At 34.1% G+C, this 19,993-nt stretch overlaps 2 long non-coding RNA genes across 9 annotated transcripts; one reads left to right on the forward strand and one right to left on the reverse strand.

Annotated features, from left to right (window-relative positions):
- The first annotated feature begins 8,377 nt into the window (after nucleotides 1-8,377).
- Nucleotides 8,378-8,829, forward strand: LOC113354035. Its single transcript, XR_003361648.1, has 2 exons — nucleotides 8,378-8,435; nucleotides 8,780-8,829. It is a non-coding gene; the product is annotated as an uncharacterized LOC113354035 (long non-coding RNA).
- A 1,140-nt stretch (nucleotides 8,830-9,969) lies between these two features.
- Nucleotides 9,970-14,753, reverse strand: LOC113349288. Of its 8 annotated transcripts, none has more exons than XR_003360059.1 (11): nucleotides 14,523-14,753; nucleotides 14,365-14,427; nucleotides 13,818-13,937; nucleotides 13,337-13,410; nucleotides 13,109-13,218; nucleotides 12,795-13,023; nucleotides 12,613-12,702; nucleotides 11,935-12,037; nucleotides 10,701-10,797; nucleotides 10,433-10,561; nucleotides 9,970-10,197 (listed from the first exon to the last, which is right to left on the reverse strand). It is a non-coding gene; the product is annotated as an uncharacterized LOC113349288 (long non-coding RNA). The 8 variants fall into 8 exon arrangements; XR_003360058.1 differs by having other exon boundaries at nucleotides 12,795-12,988; nucleotides 13,109-13,233; XR_003360056.1 differs by having other exon boundaries at nucleotides 10,701-10,792; nucleotides 13,109-13,233.
- Between the last annotated feature and the right edge of the window lie 5,240 nt (nucleotides 14,754-19,993).

Raw genomic sequence — 19,993 nt, forward strand, 5'->3', positions numbered from 1 at the left:
TGAAGATAGTTTAGAGTTATTAAAACATTTTGATTCCTGGTTATGTACTTTTATTCCACAGAAGCGTATAATACGGCTAATCTTCTAGCCAGACTTGTTGTAGGCTTAGGCCAGTCCGGAAACTGGAATCACTTGCGGCAATGACTTAAAGTTTGTATCGAGTTGGATCAAAACTATGTTCCTTTCAAGGCGAAGGAAGCTTAGCTTTGGACGAGGAAACACAATTACAATATATGCTTTGTTAGATTGTTTTAAGACAAGAATATCGGATAGAACAAATATTGTTAGCCATGTCGAAAATCCTAGAAAAACCCATTAAAGTAGATGAAGTTACATTGAAGAAAGAGTTTGGTTTTTATGCTTCGGTTCTTGTTGAGGTTGATTTATCTAAACCTGTTGATGAAACAGTTTATGTCCAATCAAGATGGAATCCAGAAGGTTATATGCAGGTGGTATTAATTCCTAATGAACCTGATTATTGTGATCATTGTAACGTTCTAGGGCACAATGTTAATCAATGCAATGCTAAGTCACGTACTACAGCGGAAAAAAGAGATGTAACTAATAATGCTGTAAAAGGTCGCAAGAGAGGTAATAAAAATTCGGAGTATGTAGCTCCGACTGAAGGTGATGTTAATAACAACAACAATCCGTTGCGGGGTCGTCCACAAACTGTGATTAACAATGGATAGAATAAACATATCCGATGGGGTGACGATGATACTGAAAGTTCGACTCAGGTGAATACAAGTATGTTTGATGTCTTAAAAAATAATGAAGAGATGGAAACTGATGGTACTAATGAGGCAAGTGAGGATGTCGATCGCGAAAAGGAAAAAGATTGTGAGTAAGTTTATGATGAAACAACAAATGTAGATAAGACTATAAATTTAGTAGTTACCCCACTATAATTACTGAAATTATGCAGGGAGCAGGTAACAATAGAAGAGGCAAACGTGTAAATAAATCTAAAGAGAATCTCACTGAAGAGGAAATACGTATGAATAAGAAGAGATAAGAGATTGGAGGAAGATGGGTTACAAATGTCGAAGTTCACTCAAGAAATTATAGATATTACAGCAAATAGTCTCATTGATGAATCGGCGGAAAAAGTGGCTAATGAGTCTCCACTGGTTGATGAGAATGATGAGCAAGTTGCAAAAGATTATAATGAGGGGATGGACGCTGATTCTAATCGATCAACGATTGTAAATTATATTCATGTAGTGTCTACATCGAACTCTTCCAGTATAAATAGCGTGTTTGACCCTGTTGCGAAGGAAGAAGTTCAAAGAGTCTTGACCCTGGCAAATCTGAAGAAGGCTACAACAACAGTAAGTAGTAAATTTTGTGGTCCATTACAACCACATAAACCCAGTTTTAAATGAAGTCTTGTTGCTAGTAATCTATATGATGCTTGAAGTTCGTGTGAAGATAATGCTCGAAGTTTAATGGGAGTTATAGATTTTTACGGTTTCTTGTATGGTCTTGTATTGCCTATTTTTTTTAGTTTTTAGGTATTTAGAGGTTTTGTCCGTCCTTTATTTCGCTAAAGGGTCCGGGGCCTTCGGGTTCCTTGGGTAATTACTTGTAACTACTGTTTTTTGGCTTTAATATTATGACTTAGCTAAAAAAGATAGTTTTAATGCGGGATTTATCTATGGTTGTTAATAGGGATATGAACTTATTGTGGAGAGTACCAAATTTTGTATAAGACAAATCAATTTTTAATTTATTTAACTTATGCGGGCAGCTTATGTCTATATGGGCGCAAACAATAGTTTATTAAAAATTTTGTACAGATCGTAGATTTCAGACTACCTAAAAATTAGTAATAATAATAAAATTCGTCAGTTTATTACAACTTTTCATGAGCTGTCATAACTGTTTTTTGTAACAATCTGTATAGGATTACTATACGTATGTGACTATCTTTCTTTCCTGTATTTTATGTTTTTGTATTTAATGTCCTGTAGGTACATCTCTTTTACTTAAATGGAGAATTCCGTTTCAATCTTTCTGAGTGTTATTATGGTATCAGACAATAAAATCGATCCAACCTCGCTTTGTGCAACTGTTTTTTGATCATCTTTGTCTATCATTTTCGTCTACTCTCCTCTAATCTTCATCTTGTTCAATAATTATTTTTAGTTTTTCATCAAAATCATCAATCATGTATCGTTTCAAGATCTATTTCAGTTTCTATATCTTGATCTTCTTTGTCTATTCTTGATATTTTCTTCTTGAAAATCAACTTCTTTTTTTGATCTCTAAATGTATGATTAATCAATTAATATGTATTGTTCAACTAAAACTCAAGGATGACAATTTTATCATTAGGAAAGGACTAATGTTACCAGGAATTCCAAAGTTCAAGATTATGAAGTTTCTTGATGGTTTTAATGAGTGTACTCATTTAAAACGCGTACTGAGGCTAAAAATGGTGTGGAAAATCCATTAATTTTATACAGATTGGATGGATGAAAATGCAACTATAATGTTATGGATAAATTCGACGATCTCTGATAGTGTCATCTCATATTTTGCTTCCGCAACTTCATCATATGAACTCTGGAAAGGTATCTCTGGTCGTTTTGATCGAATTTATTCAACTCATTCTATTCAATTTAGAACAAAACTAATGAATATTAAGAAACGGAACTCTACTATTGCTTCTTACACCAATGAAATCAAGAATATTACTGACCAATTAGCTGCTACTAGATCTATTATTTCTGATGATGAGATTGTAGTAGTTACATTAGTTGTTTTAAATGTCGATTTCAACTCTTTTGCTACATATATGAGAATGCACAGTCCACTTGTTATAAGTCTTCAAATACACAATGTGTTGCTTAGTGAAAATTGCAAGTTCTTCAATTGAATCAACCAATATAGTTTTTTATGCTTCTAGTAGTAACAATGGTAGAGGTAATTCAAGAGGTTTCTATAGAGGAGGTCGTGGCTCTAATTCTGGTAGATGTTATGGTACAGGTGCTGGTATTCTACCTTCTCCAGCATGAACAGTCTCTTATACTACTTCTATATCAAGACCTGCTTCTTTTACTACAACTGAAAGAAATAATTCAATCTACTTTGGGGATAAACCTATCTATCATATTTGTCATAAATATGATCATTCTGCTGATGAATGTTGGAACATGATTAAGTTTGCTTATCAAGGAAGATGGTATGCTTGATCCTGCAAACGTTAGAACCAAAGATGGTATTTTCAATCCAAAGGTACTTTTCTTCACAAAGTATATCTTACATGCAGCTTACTTATCTCATTTTGAACATATAACTCCTACATGTTATTTTCATGCTACTAAGATACATGTTTGGCTTACAACCATGAAGAAAGAAAATACTGCTCTTAAAGAAGCTGGAACTTGGACTATAGTTCCACCTGATCCAAGTCAAAATATATTAGGTTGTGAATGTGTTTTTAAGATTAAGTACAATCCTGATGGTACAATAGAGAGACATAAATCTATACTAGTGGCAAAAAAATTTCATAAACTAGAAGGATTTGATTTTACTGACACTCTTAGCCCAGTTGTGAAACCTGCAACTATTAGATTAGTACTATCTCTGGCTGTGAATTTTGACTGGAACATCAAACAATTAAATGTGAGTAATGCATTTTTGCATGGGGATATATAAGAAGAGGATTACATGAAGCAACCTCCTAGTTTTGAAGATAAGGAACATCCTGACTATGTGCATAAATTACACAAGCCTTTATATGGCCTTAAGCAGGCACCTAGAGCATGGTATGAAGAAAACTCGTGGATGCTCTAGTTGCAATTAATTTTCTTCAATCTTAAGTTGATTCTTCATTATTTGTTCAAAGGCTTGGTTATAAGCACACTATTATTCTAGTTTATGTAGATGACATAATAATTACAAAAAACATTTCAGCTCACTATGTTTCTATCATTACTTATATATGTACAAAGTTTCCAGTGAAGATCTAGGATCTCTACACTAATTTATGGGTTTAGAAGTAAAAATAACTACTAAGGGTCTTTTACTCAGTCAAAATAAATATGCTCTTGACTTGCTGGGAAAAGACAAATCTTGTGGGCATTAAATATTACTCAACTCCTTATCCTGCGTCACTGAGATTAAGTGTTAAAGATGGTGAAGTTCTATCTAATCCAACTGAGTATAGATCAATAGTTGGTTCTCTACAATTTTTAACATGGAAAAGACCTGAACTTTGTTTTGCAGTAAATCAGATATGCCAATTCATGCAATCGCCTACTTCAGTTCATCTCAATGCTGCTAAAAGAGTGCTAACATATGTGAAAGGTACTCTTGACCATTGTCTGTTACTCACAAATGGTTTCAATGCTCTTAGAGGATATTTTGATGCAGATTTGGGAAGGTAATACTGATGACAGAAGATCTACAAGTGGTTATTGCTTCTTTGGTGAAAATCCAATTAGCTGGTCAGAAAAAATGCAAGCGAATATATCTAGATCCAGCATAAAGGCAGAATATAGATCCTTAGCCTCTACTGCAGCTGAAGTTGTTTGGTTGTGTCACTTACTAAAATATTTTCCTACATATACACTACAAGAAAATGAGTCTTTGGTGACAATAGTTTTTGTAGCAAAGAATATTTCATTGCTAAAGCCTACTTATTGTGGCAAAAAAAAATTGTTGTCACTGTTGTTAGTTTTTTTTGCGACGGGACTCAGGTTTCGTCACTCAATAGTTTTTAGTGACTACATTTAGAGACAAAATAAAGTTTAGTCACTGATAAGTTTTTTGTAATAATATATTTTCGTCACAATTTAATTCTATTGTGACGATGCTAAAAAGTTGACATATAATCGTTTCGGTGATGATCTATAACTTTCGTTACAAAAACAAAGTTGTAATGAAAAAATTAATTCTCCACTAACTAATTTTACAGTAACAAAATTAAAAGTTTGACGCTATATTTAATTTTAATGACCATCAACATTTTTTGTTGCAAATCTTTATATAGTAATTATTTCTAATCGTCACAAGAAAGAACACCTGTAACGAACTAAATTTTTTGGTTGTAGTCATTTTCAGGGAAACTATAAATTTATCGCAGTTCTGGATGTCAGTGATTATTAAATTATCGTCACAAAAAATTCTTTATGGTGTCAAAAGAACATGGCTGTTGAAGAATAACTTTTTGGTAACAATATATTTTATCACCTAAAACATAATATTTAACAATAACTTATAAATTAGCGAAAATCAATTTACTCCTCGAATTAATTTTTCATAAATATAATTACTAAAACTAATCATTTTTATTAAGTTCCGTCTCAGTTATTATCACCGATAGCATTGTATCATTTTTGTATTTTTGACGGTGTTATGATATTGGTACCTGATATGGTGAACCATGGTTCATAATTCATATGTTATGGTTCACTGACCCTTCCCTATAGCAATCTCGCTTTAATTCAATATTTATGAAGAATATATTAAAATATGTATTTACAATTTGATGCAACGGGCTCAATTTAAAAAACACCATGCACATGTACACAAAATACTATTATCCATAATCAGTTTTTACCGTGACTCGAGATTTTCATGAAATTCAAAATTAAGTACAAGCATAAATGTATTACTGTGCCAAAAAATTATCTTGTAACCTAAGAATCTACATCCCAATACATCCTTACTCCAATGTTTCCAGTGCGACAAAAAATTGTAAACTCGGTTTGAAATATCCTCGGTATCTTCTTATTTAGTTCAATAATCCTACGATCTCACTATAGTTTTCCAAGTTTCCTCTAATATATCCAAATTTCTTTTGATTGAGAAGTTGTGAACCAAAATTTCCTTCATTACCTCTCCAACTACTTGACATTTACACTGAAACTATAATTATGTACTAGTATGAACCAAAGTCTTGCTTCATGATATCTATGAATAGCTGAAATCTATTCTAAATTAACAAGTGCGAGCCAAAGGTACTCATTCGATAGTCAAAATCAACATCAGAACTCTAAATCTATTAACGTGAACCATACTTCACGACCTTTTTGACTAGTCGAAATACGAACTCTCACTGGAACCTGGTGCATCTCAGACGTACACTTTCCCTAATCTGTATGAAAACTCCAGGATAAATTTCTACCGTTCAAAAGATTTCGTAATCCGTATTGACTGTATCTCAGGTTAAGATCTGGTCATCCAAAGTTTTCATCAAAAGCCTAATTCTTGTGTTCTCTCATTTCACTTTCTTCTCCATCCCTTTCTCGATACCTCCGCTCACTACGGCCAAAAAAGAAAGAAACCCTAACTCAATCTCTACTCTCTACCACCACCGCAATCCCTTTTCTCTTCCAAATCTTCTTCCATCCAGAAAAATGAAGTCCGTCTTTACCAATCGAACATACTCAATCGCAAACACAAATCATCCCTGGTGATTCCCAGACAAGGAGGAGAGAAAGAACTTCATCAAACACATCTAGATCCAATGCAATCCGAAATCCTCAAGTACTCAAAGTGGAAGAAGTGGTAGGGGATATAATAGATCAACAACAATCACCAACGGAAACTCCTACCAGTACATCTAAAGATGATTTACCACCTTCATTAGATGTTTAAAGTGTTCAAGTTTCTTAATCAATTGTAAGCTTACTACAAATTTAGTCAGATTTGGTTTCTACTCTTTATTGATTTCTATTTAGGGTTTTGATTTATACTCGTTGTTTACTTTTCTGCCTATTTCTTCGTCAGGGTTAGGTTTTCAGAGTACAGGAAGTATTGTGCATTTGTTCATCTTTTCAATTTGTTTGTTTTTAGGATTTTATGTTCATAATTATTTTTTTAATACAAAATCCATATTTTGTAACTTTCTCTTGTTAATTGAATCGATTCGTTGTGTTTTTAATTTGCAGCAACAAGAAATTGGGCATAATGACAGTGAGTTCAACTGGACTCAAGAAGTCATCACTCTTCTCATTCTTAAAAGGTCACTATTTTTCTGTGCCAATCTAATGTTTACATTAAAAGCCGATGATACCACCAATTCATATAGGATATGATAGGATGGGATAAGATATGATTGCTTCAATGAATCACAAAGTAGTGATACTTCTTTCATGTTTCACACCTCTAGATTTGATAGTTGAATGTTGCAAATCAGATCGGGATATTGACAAGCTATGGGAGGCTCCCCAGCACAAGGATGTTGTTGTATGTTAACCCGTTCTCTCAATATTCACATAAGCTGAATGTTTGTGTTTAATTCTAAAGTGTATAATTTACTCAATATTTGATTGTTTTTCTTTTAGGTTGTTTGATTCAGGTCATACAAATTTGCGTAATTACTTGCTTGTACACACAAATGGTGACCTCAATCAGATGAAAGCTGGGGTCTGTATCATTCTCTACCTCCTATATTGTGTTGTTTTCATGGATTTTAACGGTTAGCTGAGTAAGATTATTCAACTGATTATTGATATGGCTAACTGGTCTTCTAAGTAACCCTGCTTCAATAGAATTTTTACTTCTTTCTATCCCAGAATTGGGCTTCTGAAATACTCATAATCTGCATACTTACAGTTGGAGACTGGATATACATGACTATTTAGTTCACTTGTTTTTAATGGAAAGATACAAATTTAAGTCAATTGGCACCTATCACTATCATCTTCTGCTATATTTATGTCCCAAATGTAGTATGTGAATTCACTAGTAACTAGATATTGGATCGATTTACAAGTTCATACCCCCCTTTCTGGCAAGAAGGGCGAGGAGCCAATTCCTTTGTCATGGCAACAAAAGTTCCTCTGTTTAACCCACAGAGACCTAACTCTTGGGTTGTAGAGGAGCCATTTTACATGCTCACATCATTTACAGAACTGCAGAAACATATACCCTTAGGCTGTAGAGCAAATACTCATAATAATTTTTGCAGGATGGTTTGCGTCTCAGTAGCTTGTGAAGTTCTTTTAGCCTTTTACTACTGTACTTGGTTTACACTTACAAGATAATCATCACCTGCGTACAAAAATGATCCACTTTGTCTTTATAGATACAACATCCACACCAAAGAACTTGGGATTGACACGGGGCTTGCACTGGATATACGGATGAATGCTAACAAATGAAAGCTGGTTGTTTTCTTTTCAGAATTAAATGGAGAGCCGCTATGCGAGAATGGCCCCAAACTCGCAAACGAGTTTGTGGTAATAGTTTGTCCTATAGAAGCACTCAGGTACAAGTCTTGGAGTGAAACACAAGTCCTCGATATATATTCCTTGATTAACAGGGTCAAGTTATGCATATTTGTACTATCTGTTTTTTCCCCGTAGATTAGTGTATTAAAACTTAAAGTTGAAAATTGATTTGGCTTCCATTTTCAGAAGGAGTTCATCTGGACACTACTCTACCAATGTTAAAGAAGTTCTTAGAGGAATTTATAGGTGAGTATACAATACTAATGTTTTATTTCTTTTGGTTGTCATGGGCACGATTAAGTGCAAACTCAATATTCTATATTATATAATTGAAACACGAATTTGATTGTTATTTTCATTAATGACCACACCCTCGTGAATTCTAAGATGATCGTCTGATTGTGTTCCAGTAACTCTCACGCTTGTTTAAAGACCAACCATTAGTGTTGCACCTTCATGTGATGTTGTGGTCATCATTAGTTTTACTCTTGGTTACCATACATGAAAAAGTTTTATTTAGTCTCTTTAGCACAGATGCAATCACTAGTGTCACTCTTTTCTTGTACTAATTTTATTTACATTAATTATAGGATAAAATCAATGAGTTGTTGCAAAGGGAGCTACACCACCCACTAAGGCAGAAATATGTGCTGAAGTTTGAAGAGAAAGCGAAGATGCTGACGTACTATATTCACTGCCGATTCTGACGATGAAGCACTTCATGGTATGATACATAAAACATGCTGACAGAATTCAAGCTACGCGCACAGAGTGAGATGATCAAGAAATTACAAGAAAATGAAAGATTCACTCTAAGCATGATCCGTGAACAACAAAATCTGATGCGTAGAAGTGGTCCAAGCGACATTAGCTCTGATAGAACAACAGAAAACCTAATGCAAGAGCAACAGTAAAATTTTCATATCATCATATTTTTTTTATTGGAAGTGATAATCAGATGGTTTTTAGTTTGGATATTGTTTTAATAAATTTTAAGCTAACTAGTATTGTTCACAATGTTTATTTATTTATATTTGAGTAATGTGTAATAAATCTCTTGATAATGATGGGATAGTCTAGGCTATCACTAAAGAGAATTTGGTGATAGCCTATAATAATTTTTGAGACTGGTAATTTTGTCGGTAAAATGACAATGATATTGGTTGGAAAAGTTGTTTTGGAGACAATAATATTCGTTATTGAAATCACCATACATAGACAATTCTAATTGGTCGTTATTTTTAGAGACAACTTGTTTTTGCCATTCATTTCTTATTCTGACACAAAAATTATTTCGCAGCTAAATTATAAAATTTTCAGAGACAATAATTTCGCCGCTAAAATTATTTTATGTGACGATTTTGTTTCTTCACTATAAGTATATTTTGGGACAAACAAATTCCGCCGCTAAAACTAGTTTAAGTTTCCTCACCAAAAATACTTAGAGTGACAAAATTCTTCCACTAGTGGAAAAAAGCCGTTTTAAGATAGTCGAAAAGTGTCGTTTTAGCCAGTTATAGTCACTATGAAGGTGTTGTTTAAAGTTCTGTAGATTCAGTGTCTTTTTCTGGAACGACACTTTCCATTTGACTCAAAAATACGATGCTTTCTAATTGTCGCTAGGTAAGAAAGCTGGATAATGTCGTAGATTTAGTTTCATAATATAAAAAGAAAAAGAAATTCAGCTGAATTCCAAAGCTGATTCAGCTGAATTCCAAATCAGATTTGGCAGCCTGTAGTGTTTCTGACTGGGATGAAATAAAACTGTACTAAACCCAAATTACCCAAAAATAAAACTTATTAAATAAAAATCACTGTACTGGTTGCAGAACTCATAACTGAAATCGGTTTACACTTGGTTTCAATATCCGAAAAGAAACTAAATAATCAAGTCTGAATTAAGACACTGAATCTAAATGACTATAAATATGTCCCCATCCAAAAGCTCACCAGCAGCAAGGTAAAATCCATGTACAATTCTCGAATTCCATCGCAAGATGAGACCTACCTGCAAAACAAAATGCTCTTAGAGTGCAATCAAAAAAATCCAAACAACATATGAAGTTTCATCCAATGCCTATAAAAGAGATGGACAACATTGACTCGACATTCCATGATGGCATGATCAAAAAATTTGAGAAATTATGCGTCCCACAGTAGTTGATTATCAGCAAAATAGATCCTAGAATACTAATTTTACTGCAAACATCTAAAAGAAAAACTCTTAAGAAAACTTGTGGTACCTGCAAACATCTAAAAGAAATCAACTTCAACGTCCCAGTTCTCACAAAGGAATAAATTCCGCCAATGTAGGCGTAGCCGAAATCCTGCAAACCTTTGCATATCTGCATATACTTCACTCTAGCCTTGAGCTGCAAAGAAAATCTGAAGTACAATTAAATACCGCAAAAAGTAGGAAAACTATGACTATCACAAAAAACTCGTAGATGTATAGGATTGTAGATTAGTTGTTACACTGAATGAGAAAAAAAATGAAAAAAAGATATCGACCTTGTTTTCAATATCCGGTAGTCTCTTCTCATGAAACGAATGCTTTGATTCTGCTTCTTTGAAGGCATGGATAATCCTTAACAGTTCATCATCTTTTCTACAAGCATCAGAGGTGAAGTTAGAATGCTTTGTTCAGTTTGATTAACATACAAGCATCAGAGTTGAAGTTAGGATGCTTTTTTCAATTCGATTAACAAAATCAGAATTTCTCGCATAATTAAGTTCGCAAAAAAACAGAAGAAAAGAAGCCGGCGAGAGTAGATTAATCTTAGATTGAATTGAGGCGAAAACATAATCTACAACTTATTTACTGCACCTTCATGTTATAAACAAAATATTGCATGCAAGGCCACCGAAGACTTATTTCTAATTGGCAAACATTTAACTAATTAACATCCATGCAATTAATAGTTTGTACGAACATGAGGAGCATGAATTAGGCTTGGTTGGTTGATGTGAACCCATATAATCATGAATTAGGCTTGACTTCTGCATGATGGGATCAAAATTTAGATAAAAATTACATTAAGAAATGTATGATTTATTAATGTTTGCAGGAGGACCATGGTAAACATGGTACTTAACAAAAACATCTTGTACTTTTACTATGCCGCTCATATTCCAAAATTACACCAGCCAAGGGGTAAAGAAAATCTAGTGATAGCAAGAACAACCCTTTGAATTGAATAAACTAGTGCAGCTAGTCTTTAACAATGTTAATCCTAATCCCGGATCCTCATAACCCAACATCGGAATTTCAAACATTGTAGGTAGAAGAAGGAAACTAACGAAGTTGCTTAACCACCACTGACTGCTTAAAAATAATCAATATTTTGCGTAGTCTAAAGGGAGTACGCAGGACATTTCCATGCAGCCAGATAAATCTATACAAGAGACTGCAGTGCCGAGCAGGCCAAACCTTGGGCATCTATTTCTCTCGAATAAACACATGAGGTCACAAAATATGTTGAAAGGACGCTAGATATCACTCATTCAAATGCATGGAGAGAGACAACAAGATTTGAATACCACTAGTAATCATTAGCCAATGTCAATCGAAAATGAAAAGAATCGCTACAATATGACAACAAAAGAATAAGGTTCCAGTAGTTCATTTTCTCATAACTCGATTTGGTTTTCCAAAATTTACTAGGAGACTTAAGTGTCATAACACATGATAAGCAATAAGTATACAATATTCGGGTATTCAAACAGTAGAGCTACAAGAGAGTACCATGAGGACTCTTTAAATATCTCCAGGAAGTTTCACCCAAGTGAAGTGCTCCAATAGCAGTTCCTATCGCAGCTACTTTTGCTGCTTTCCTGGCACTTTCCACCTGTAGAAGAATTGGTGAAATAAAATTAACAATCTAGTTACAAAAAGGAAAGATCATATTAGGGCATTGGCAAATCTATTTTAAGCCATTCTGTCACTACATGGATTAACAACAATAATTAGCCAAACAATGTAAAATTTTAGATTATTTAGTTTAAAAAAATGTAAAATATATTAGATTATTTAGTTAAAAAAATATGTAAAATTCAGATTCTCCACATAATCTTCAGAATAAAATTTTAATTCTCCACATATCTAGACCTCAAATATGAAGCACAGACATGTCAAGATCAGATAAAAACCTATGAAACACGGATATCTCAATTCCTTTTACACCTACAAAACCTAAAATCAACGAAATGGAAAATACCAAAATTATGAGAAATTTTGATGAATCTAAATTAAAAAAAAAAAGAAACTGGTTTGGTTGGAAAAGAGAGAGGGGTAACAGGTCCATGGATAGGATCAATGAAGATGAAAGATTGTGTGCTGCCTTCCTGGGATTAATTGGGGGATTAAAAATGAAGTCCCAGGATTAAAAATGAAGAAAGGAGACTAAAAGTTACAGAGAGCTACCTCTGCGAGCTTGTAACAGTCGTACAAATCCACGACATACTCCACAACTTCCAACTGATTATCATCATCTCCTCCATCAATGTCCACAAACTGAGTTAGATAAATAAAGCAGCATTAGTTAAATAATATGATATAAATTAGTAGGACGGTGAAACATGACAATGAGGTTCTAAGATATCTACCTTGTTATGAGCAGATAAAACTGCATTAAGGTTTGAACTTTCTTCCTTGGTGCTTTCTGGGGATTTTCCTTCTTAACCTTCTTTTGTATCTGGACTAATTTCAATTAATTCCTCTTGCTTGGGTTTCACAACTTCCTTCTTCTGAACAGGCTTTGATACACTTCTTTTAGCAGCTCCATCATCAATTACAACAACTTGTTTTTGTGATACAGTAATAACCATAAGACATCTGTGAGACATTACACAACTTGTAATTTCATTAAAGAAATATTGGGAAGGGAAAGATTGCTCCATATGTGGTTGATTATTATTACCTTATTGTTATCCTTCACTTTAGATTGTGCATTAGCAAGTACCTGTATACATAATCCCCTGGTGACAGGAAGATTGAACTGCTTTATAGTGTACTCTCGAAACTCCATGACTGCCACCAAGAGTGCTAGGAAAACAAAAATCATATACTTAACAAATGAAGATTATGAAGAAAAAAATCATAAAAACATGAACATTATGATCTGTATACAAAAAATTTCCATCCATACATATAAACTTGCCACTCATATGGAGGACCATAATCGCAACCTTTACTGCTTCTATGAACAAATTTTAAAGCCACCTTCTGATGATAGAACAAACAAAATGTCTTATTAAATCCATAAAACAAAACAAAGCAATAGATAATAGCTAATATGGATAGCAGCAGTTCAAAAATGACAATAAGTAGCCATATATCTCAGCAAACAAACAACCGAGCAAGCAAAAATCTGAGTGATGGTTAAAAAAGCCAGTTTACCACTACATCAGCTCAAACACTCAACAGGCAGTATGCCAATACACAAACTATGATCTAAAAGATCAACAATAAACCCTCATCTTAACAAACTATCTCAAATCAGGAAATTAACATAAACAAAAACAATCTCAAAATTAAACATAAAACAACTCATACATGCCAGAAACAACATCATCATTAAACCAATCACCTATCTGAATGGTATTCCATGACAAATTAAGGAAAATTACCTCTACGGCCCCAAACCTTTGCTCTTTCACTACCTCCTGACACACGACCACCAACAAAAACTTGCCGAAAGCCAACTTTACATAGCTTTCTATCAACTTTATAAATTGGTGATCCTCAACCTGAACATGCACCGACAAAGATGATAAGTTAAGGATATGACTGAGGTCAGGGACAACAGCAAAACTAACCGCATATTACAACATGAAAAACCCAAAATAACAAAGCATCATGAAACCCAAACAAACATCAGATCTGTAGGAAAAAGTGGAAAAAAGGGTTTAAACATCCATAAAAACCCGCAATTATAAAAATCTAGGAATTCATTCTAATGAAAATCCAAAACATTGATTCTATGAAGGAACAAAATCAGTTGATTATTCAATTAAGCCCAAAATTATGCTGCAAATGCAACTTGAACGATCCAAAGTTTAAGGTTTGCTTTCGGATGGCAAAAAAAAAAGAAACCCAACCAATCGCTGAATCAAAATCTATTAACAAGCTCTTCCTCAAATATTAAAGAAAACACTGAGAAAAATGATTACAAACCCTTCAATTCTCTATAGCATCCCTTTGCACTACCACCTCCAGGACCAACATAAGCACCACCACCTACAAAAGTAAAACTTCAGTTACAATTTATAACAAGATTTTAACACAGATATGAGGGTTGTCACAATAAAACTAACGAGGAAAACAAAACTTACTTCTTGGGTTTTGATCTCTGGGAATACTAAGAAATCTGAAATTAAAAAGTAGAATCAACATACAAATACAGTATCGTTGGGGTTTTACTGGCCCTCAATGTTACAAAACAAACAACATCATTAGGGTTCAACAAAGAATGAGGAGAAGAGATTCTAAAAATCGAAGTTAGGGTTTCGATCTGTATCTGCTGAAGAAAAGGGGATCTTGGGTCTCTGTGGGAGAAAAAGAGAGAGAGGAGGAGAGAAGGAAAAAAATAGAGAAATGAAAGAGAGAATAAATAAGGTCGATAGTAAAAAAAAAATCTACCATAGAAACAATACAGACTCGGGTGTCGCTGTATAAGTCAACAGAAGTCCTTATACAACGACGGTTTGACTTAAGTCAGGGGAACTTTCGAGTTGTCCAAATTTTGCGTTACCCCCGTCTGTGTCGTTATATTATGTCTCAGATAGCCTATTTTCCACTAGTGTTCGTCACAAAATTAGTGAACAGTGTCAATTTTATTTGCTCACGAAAAGATAATTTTGATGGCAAAAAAACTTATGTCACTAGTCAAAAAATTCGGTGACAATTTCTTAAGGAAGTCACAGAACACTTTCAACGACTCGCTATAGGTGACGAAAGTTTTTGTGACGCTGAATTCTTTTTGTAACGAAGAAATTGGTTTTCGTGACACAATGTATTGCCACTAAAAACGAATTTTCTTGTAGTGATACTTCACCAACAATTGCCTGTGACAACAAAAGCTCAATAGCTTTGGCTTCAAATCCAATTTTCAATAGCAGAATAAAGCATATGACCCTGAATTTTCACTTTATACGAGAGTTAGTTCAGTCAAAGACAATGCGGGTCATCTATCTTTCTACTATGCAATAATCCGTTGATATCTTTATGAAAGGGTTCAGCTGCACCTAGGTTTGAATTTCTTAAGTCCAAACCTAAGGCTTTAATATCCCTTCATTTTGCAGGAGGATAGTAACAATAATAAAACTGTGTCTGTCTATTGCAGTTTTTCATGAGCTGTCATAACTGTTCTTTGTAACAGTCTGTGTATGAATACTACATGTGTGTGGCTGTCTTTCTTTCCTGCAATTTTTTTTCTGTATTTAATGTCATGTACGGACATCTCATTTTTTTAAATGAAGAATTCTGTTTCAATCTCTCTGAGTGTAACCGGTGCCACTGTAATACAGTGGTAAAGTCACTGGGTTATGATAACAGTGACCTGAGTTCTAAATTCGCTAACATCAAATTTTTTACCGATCAAAAAAAAAATTCCCTGAGTGTTACTAAAAACCGTATAGACACAAATCATTAGAAGAGGATCCCCTTGGTTTCCTACAGGGGCGAAACCCACCTTTCTCTGTATTTATGCAGTTTTTGAGTGGTTCAATCGGAAGGTCTGTCCAGAACCACTCATAATTTTTATGGTTTTATAATTTTTACTTGGTTAAATCATAAAACGTAATGATACTCTTGCTTTTAGAAGGTATTTCAAAAGAACCGACTCAATCTTGACATTTCCAAAAGGAAACGAAAATCTTTAAAATACGTACTACCCATCCATAAATGAACCGTTGTAATTAAATAGCAAGCCACACGAACACGTTAAAAACTTAGAGCTTCTCCAATGGTGAATGTGGATATTTCATATGTGGCATCATTTTTAAGACATCCTTTGAATATGAAATCATAAATATTAGGAAAAAATAAAGTTTTATCTCCAGTTCATAAAGTTTTCTATTATTTTTTTTATTTATTTGTAAGCATACAATTGGTTAAAATTCTTTCAATTTTTATTTTTCAATGATTTATATTAATAAAAGTGTGACTAGGATGGGAAGTTAGAAGTTCAACTAGAGGATGTCTAACTTTTTTTTTTGTTACATCATTTTCACGTCAATCGGTTGGAGATGATTTTTTATAAATATGTTTGTGGAGCCGATGTGGATTAAGACTTTTTTCTTCACATTCCATTGGAGAGGCTCTTAGAGCCCAACAAGTTAAAAGTATACAGCCCCAATCTATTCCCAATTGCTTGTTAGACATGAAATTTCTACCCAATTCCCATTTGCAAGAGGTCCCAACATAAGAACAAAACCAAGTAGGACGGTCATATATTTTCAAAGATGTGAAATCATCCATTGCATTTTCTGATCAATGTTAATCATCCGAACAAGTCAAAAGGAAAGATAGTATTGCTAAGTGCGAAATCTATGTCCATATAGTCTTTTTTCTTGCTCTCTGTCCTAAGCAAGTTAAATCAATTCAAAAAGTGGTGCAAAAATGGGTCAAGAAAAAGATTACTACAAACAGGGATGAGGATGAATGGATTTGTAAATCAAGAAATGGGGTAAAGACTTCTGCAGTGGTTCCTGAAGTTATAAACAACGCATCTTCACCCATTGGAATTGATAACGAACCTTTGGTTCCTGAACAAGGTGTCAAAACTGTCTTACAGGAAGTTGTTTCAAGGGAAGACTGTAGTGTAAGTGTAACTTCATCAAATCCTTTCTTCATTTTGGATAAGTGTTTGAATAATTCTCATGAGTTACCTTCTGAACATAACAAGGAAAATTAGGGGAGGGTATGTTTGGCGTACAAAAGAAAAAGGTTAGGCTGTTAAAAACAGTAAAAATAAATGACAAGTGGCACTATCTTATTTGTTCCACATGCCCATATCCAAGAATGCTCCAAATCAAAAATTTATCGGTACCAAAATATTTTGTTTTATATATATAAATTTTTGGTATCTCGCTAGGAAACTGACACTCTTTAGTAGCAATGCAAAATAACGTAGTTGAGAAGTCATTGCTCTCATATTCTTAGATGAGAAAGTCATCTACTTTTCTGATCAATCTAAAACATCTGTACACCCTTCAAATGACAACCATTTAATTTACAGATACTGGTGTTGTCATTCCATCATGGAGATACCTGCATTGGCTTTGCTTAGCATATATTACATACCGACAATAATATGGCTGAAGCTGGGATAGTTAGGGAACGAAAGAGAGTGGCTAAAGTCTAAATAGATTTGAGTTCAGACTTCAGACATTGGAGGAGGAAAATTGAGTGACTCCGATGTTTTCAATCTCCCGTCATGGTGCTTAATGTGTCCCGTTACTGATATTTACAGCCTTGTCGTCAGATTGAAGAGTGATAGTTATCATTATAGAGTGGGGAACTTTGCTGCAGACTGACTACCTAGCTAAAGCAGCGGCTGGCCCGCTCCTAATGAGTTGAACGGAATTTTCCAAATCCACCGTTCAAGTTGATTGAGCTTTCTTTTCCCTTTGGAGAGAAGATTGAGCTGCTTGATGCTGATGTTTGTGGTAGAACCTTCAACCTACTCTAGAGTTGTTAGTCTTTGCTTATTTCGTAGTCGTTGGCAGCTTGTCAACAACAAAAACAGAACGAGAAAAAAAAAAAGAAAAGGTTATTCCAATGTGAAAGCTCGATCTTTCAACCTTTTTACGAAAAATCTCAATATTCTTGCGTTTCTTGTGTTCCGAAATTCTCGAGTTCGCACAGGACCGCATGCACTACACGTGAATGATGCGTAAGGAGGGAGTTTCAAAATCTCAATATTCTTGCGTTTCTTGTGTCCCGTTACACATGAATGATGAAACTCGATCTTTAGTTTAAAAATTTGATACTACCACTGTTTCAAAATAATAGACAGGAGGGAGTAATATTTATTCAAAAAAATTTTGTTGGTAAAATCAAATCTCTTAAAAGAATTACTTATTTTTAAACAGGATGTTAACAACCACGAGAACACAACTTGGGTTTTCTCCGGACATATTGCTAATTTTATAAATTGGTTTCTCGAATATTTGTTTGTCCTTTTTTTTCATTTCACCATTCTTACAGTCTCCGGCGACAACTAGTATACTTTTGATTTTATGTTTTTCTGCTAGTACATATTTTTTGTTTTTGGTGTGTCCATCCTCTTCAGTCTTCTCATCGTTTTTGGTGTGTGCATCCACAAGGGAAAAATGAAGCCATTATTTTGGAAGTTAAACTGAAGACCTTCTCTTGGGCTAGTAACCCACCTTCTTTCTCTAATGTCGTAATCGACGATATCATTGTGAATCGGGTTTCGAAATTCTTCGATCCTCCATAATTTTTTTCTTCGTTTTGCTGCTTTTTGGGTCCTTGTGACATCCTTTGTATATAACCTTGTTCCCCTTTGGGGCTATGCTTCGTAGCATATGTTTTTGTTAATTTATCACAAAACTGGTTAAAAAAGACCAAAATCAAAAATTTCTGGGTGAAAAAGATATTTAGATTTTGATACTGTTTAAATGGACAAAAATGTAAAAATAGTCAGGATGTAAACATTTTCATCCTACTCATTTTCAAATATTTTTTAATTTTTAATTTACATTAGGATGCATCTAGTTTCATCCTTGTTATTTTTTAAGTTTAAGTCAGGATGAATCGAGTTTCATCCTTGCTATTTTTTGGTGTCCATTTCACCCATACTAATTTTTACTCGTCCATTTGAACCATGTTTTAAAAATATTTGGACAAATGACCCATTTTCTGTTAATTTATTATCTTTGCCGATCAAAAAAAAAATATACGAACAACTTCAAACAATGGTGAACCATACATACGCACTGACCCATGCATGGAGATACTTGTACATTTCAGTTTGCCCTTGTGGTATGTCTTTCCTCAATTTGACACATTTTTGTCCCTTGGAGATGCATTTTCTTGGTGCATCTTTCCTCTACTAATTTAGGTATTTTTACCACTCCATATACAGTCATTCTCTTATTGCAACACCAAGGAAATACCAATTTCGACAGGGCTGATATCACTTTATATAGAACAAAGGAAACCTAACAGATTGTGACCGTTGAATGATTCAAATGGTACCAGCCTCGCCAACACTGGTATCCCTTTATAAATGAGCCTCTTTATAAATCATGAAGATATCATTTGGGCGAAGAAGTCTAAAGCAAGAACTGATCACGTATCCTTGATGTCATGTCATATATATTTGAAGAATCAATAATGCTTGTAAGATTCTTAAGGTGGACATTCATTTTCAGCTTTTCTGCACCCACTGCATGTCCTTCAATGATGTTGTTCACGTGGTTAAATATAAGCGGTACAATGTCACTCAAAAGGTAATGTTGTCACGATAAGAACTTTTTTTTAAGTATGTGGACATTACCAAAAGGGTTAAAAGGGCGCAGGTACAATCTGAGAACAGCATTATTGAACTACATACGGCGTATATACTAGTATCGTATTTTGTGTTATGGCCAACTAATCGGCGGGCACACTATCACAACACAACATGTAATAAGGATTAGCACGAGACACATAACACTATAAAAACCCCGACACAGCTTGATTAATAAACACAAAATTGGTCAAAAAGATCAAAAATGAAAAATTCTGGGTGAAATAGATTCTTAGCTTTTGATATTGTTCATATAGTCAAAAGTCA

The sequence above is a fragment of the Papaver somniferum genome, chromosome 2 (assembly GCF_003573695.1).
Source record: "Papaver somniferum cultivar HN1 chromosome 2, ASM357369v1, whole genome shotgun sequence".
Taxonomy (NCBI): domain Eukaryota; kingdom Viridiplantae; phylum Streptophyta; class Magnoliopsida; order Ranunculales; family Papaveraceae; genus Papaver; species Papaver somniferum.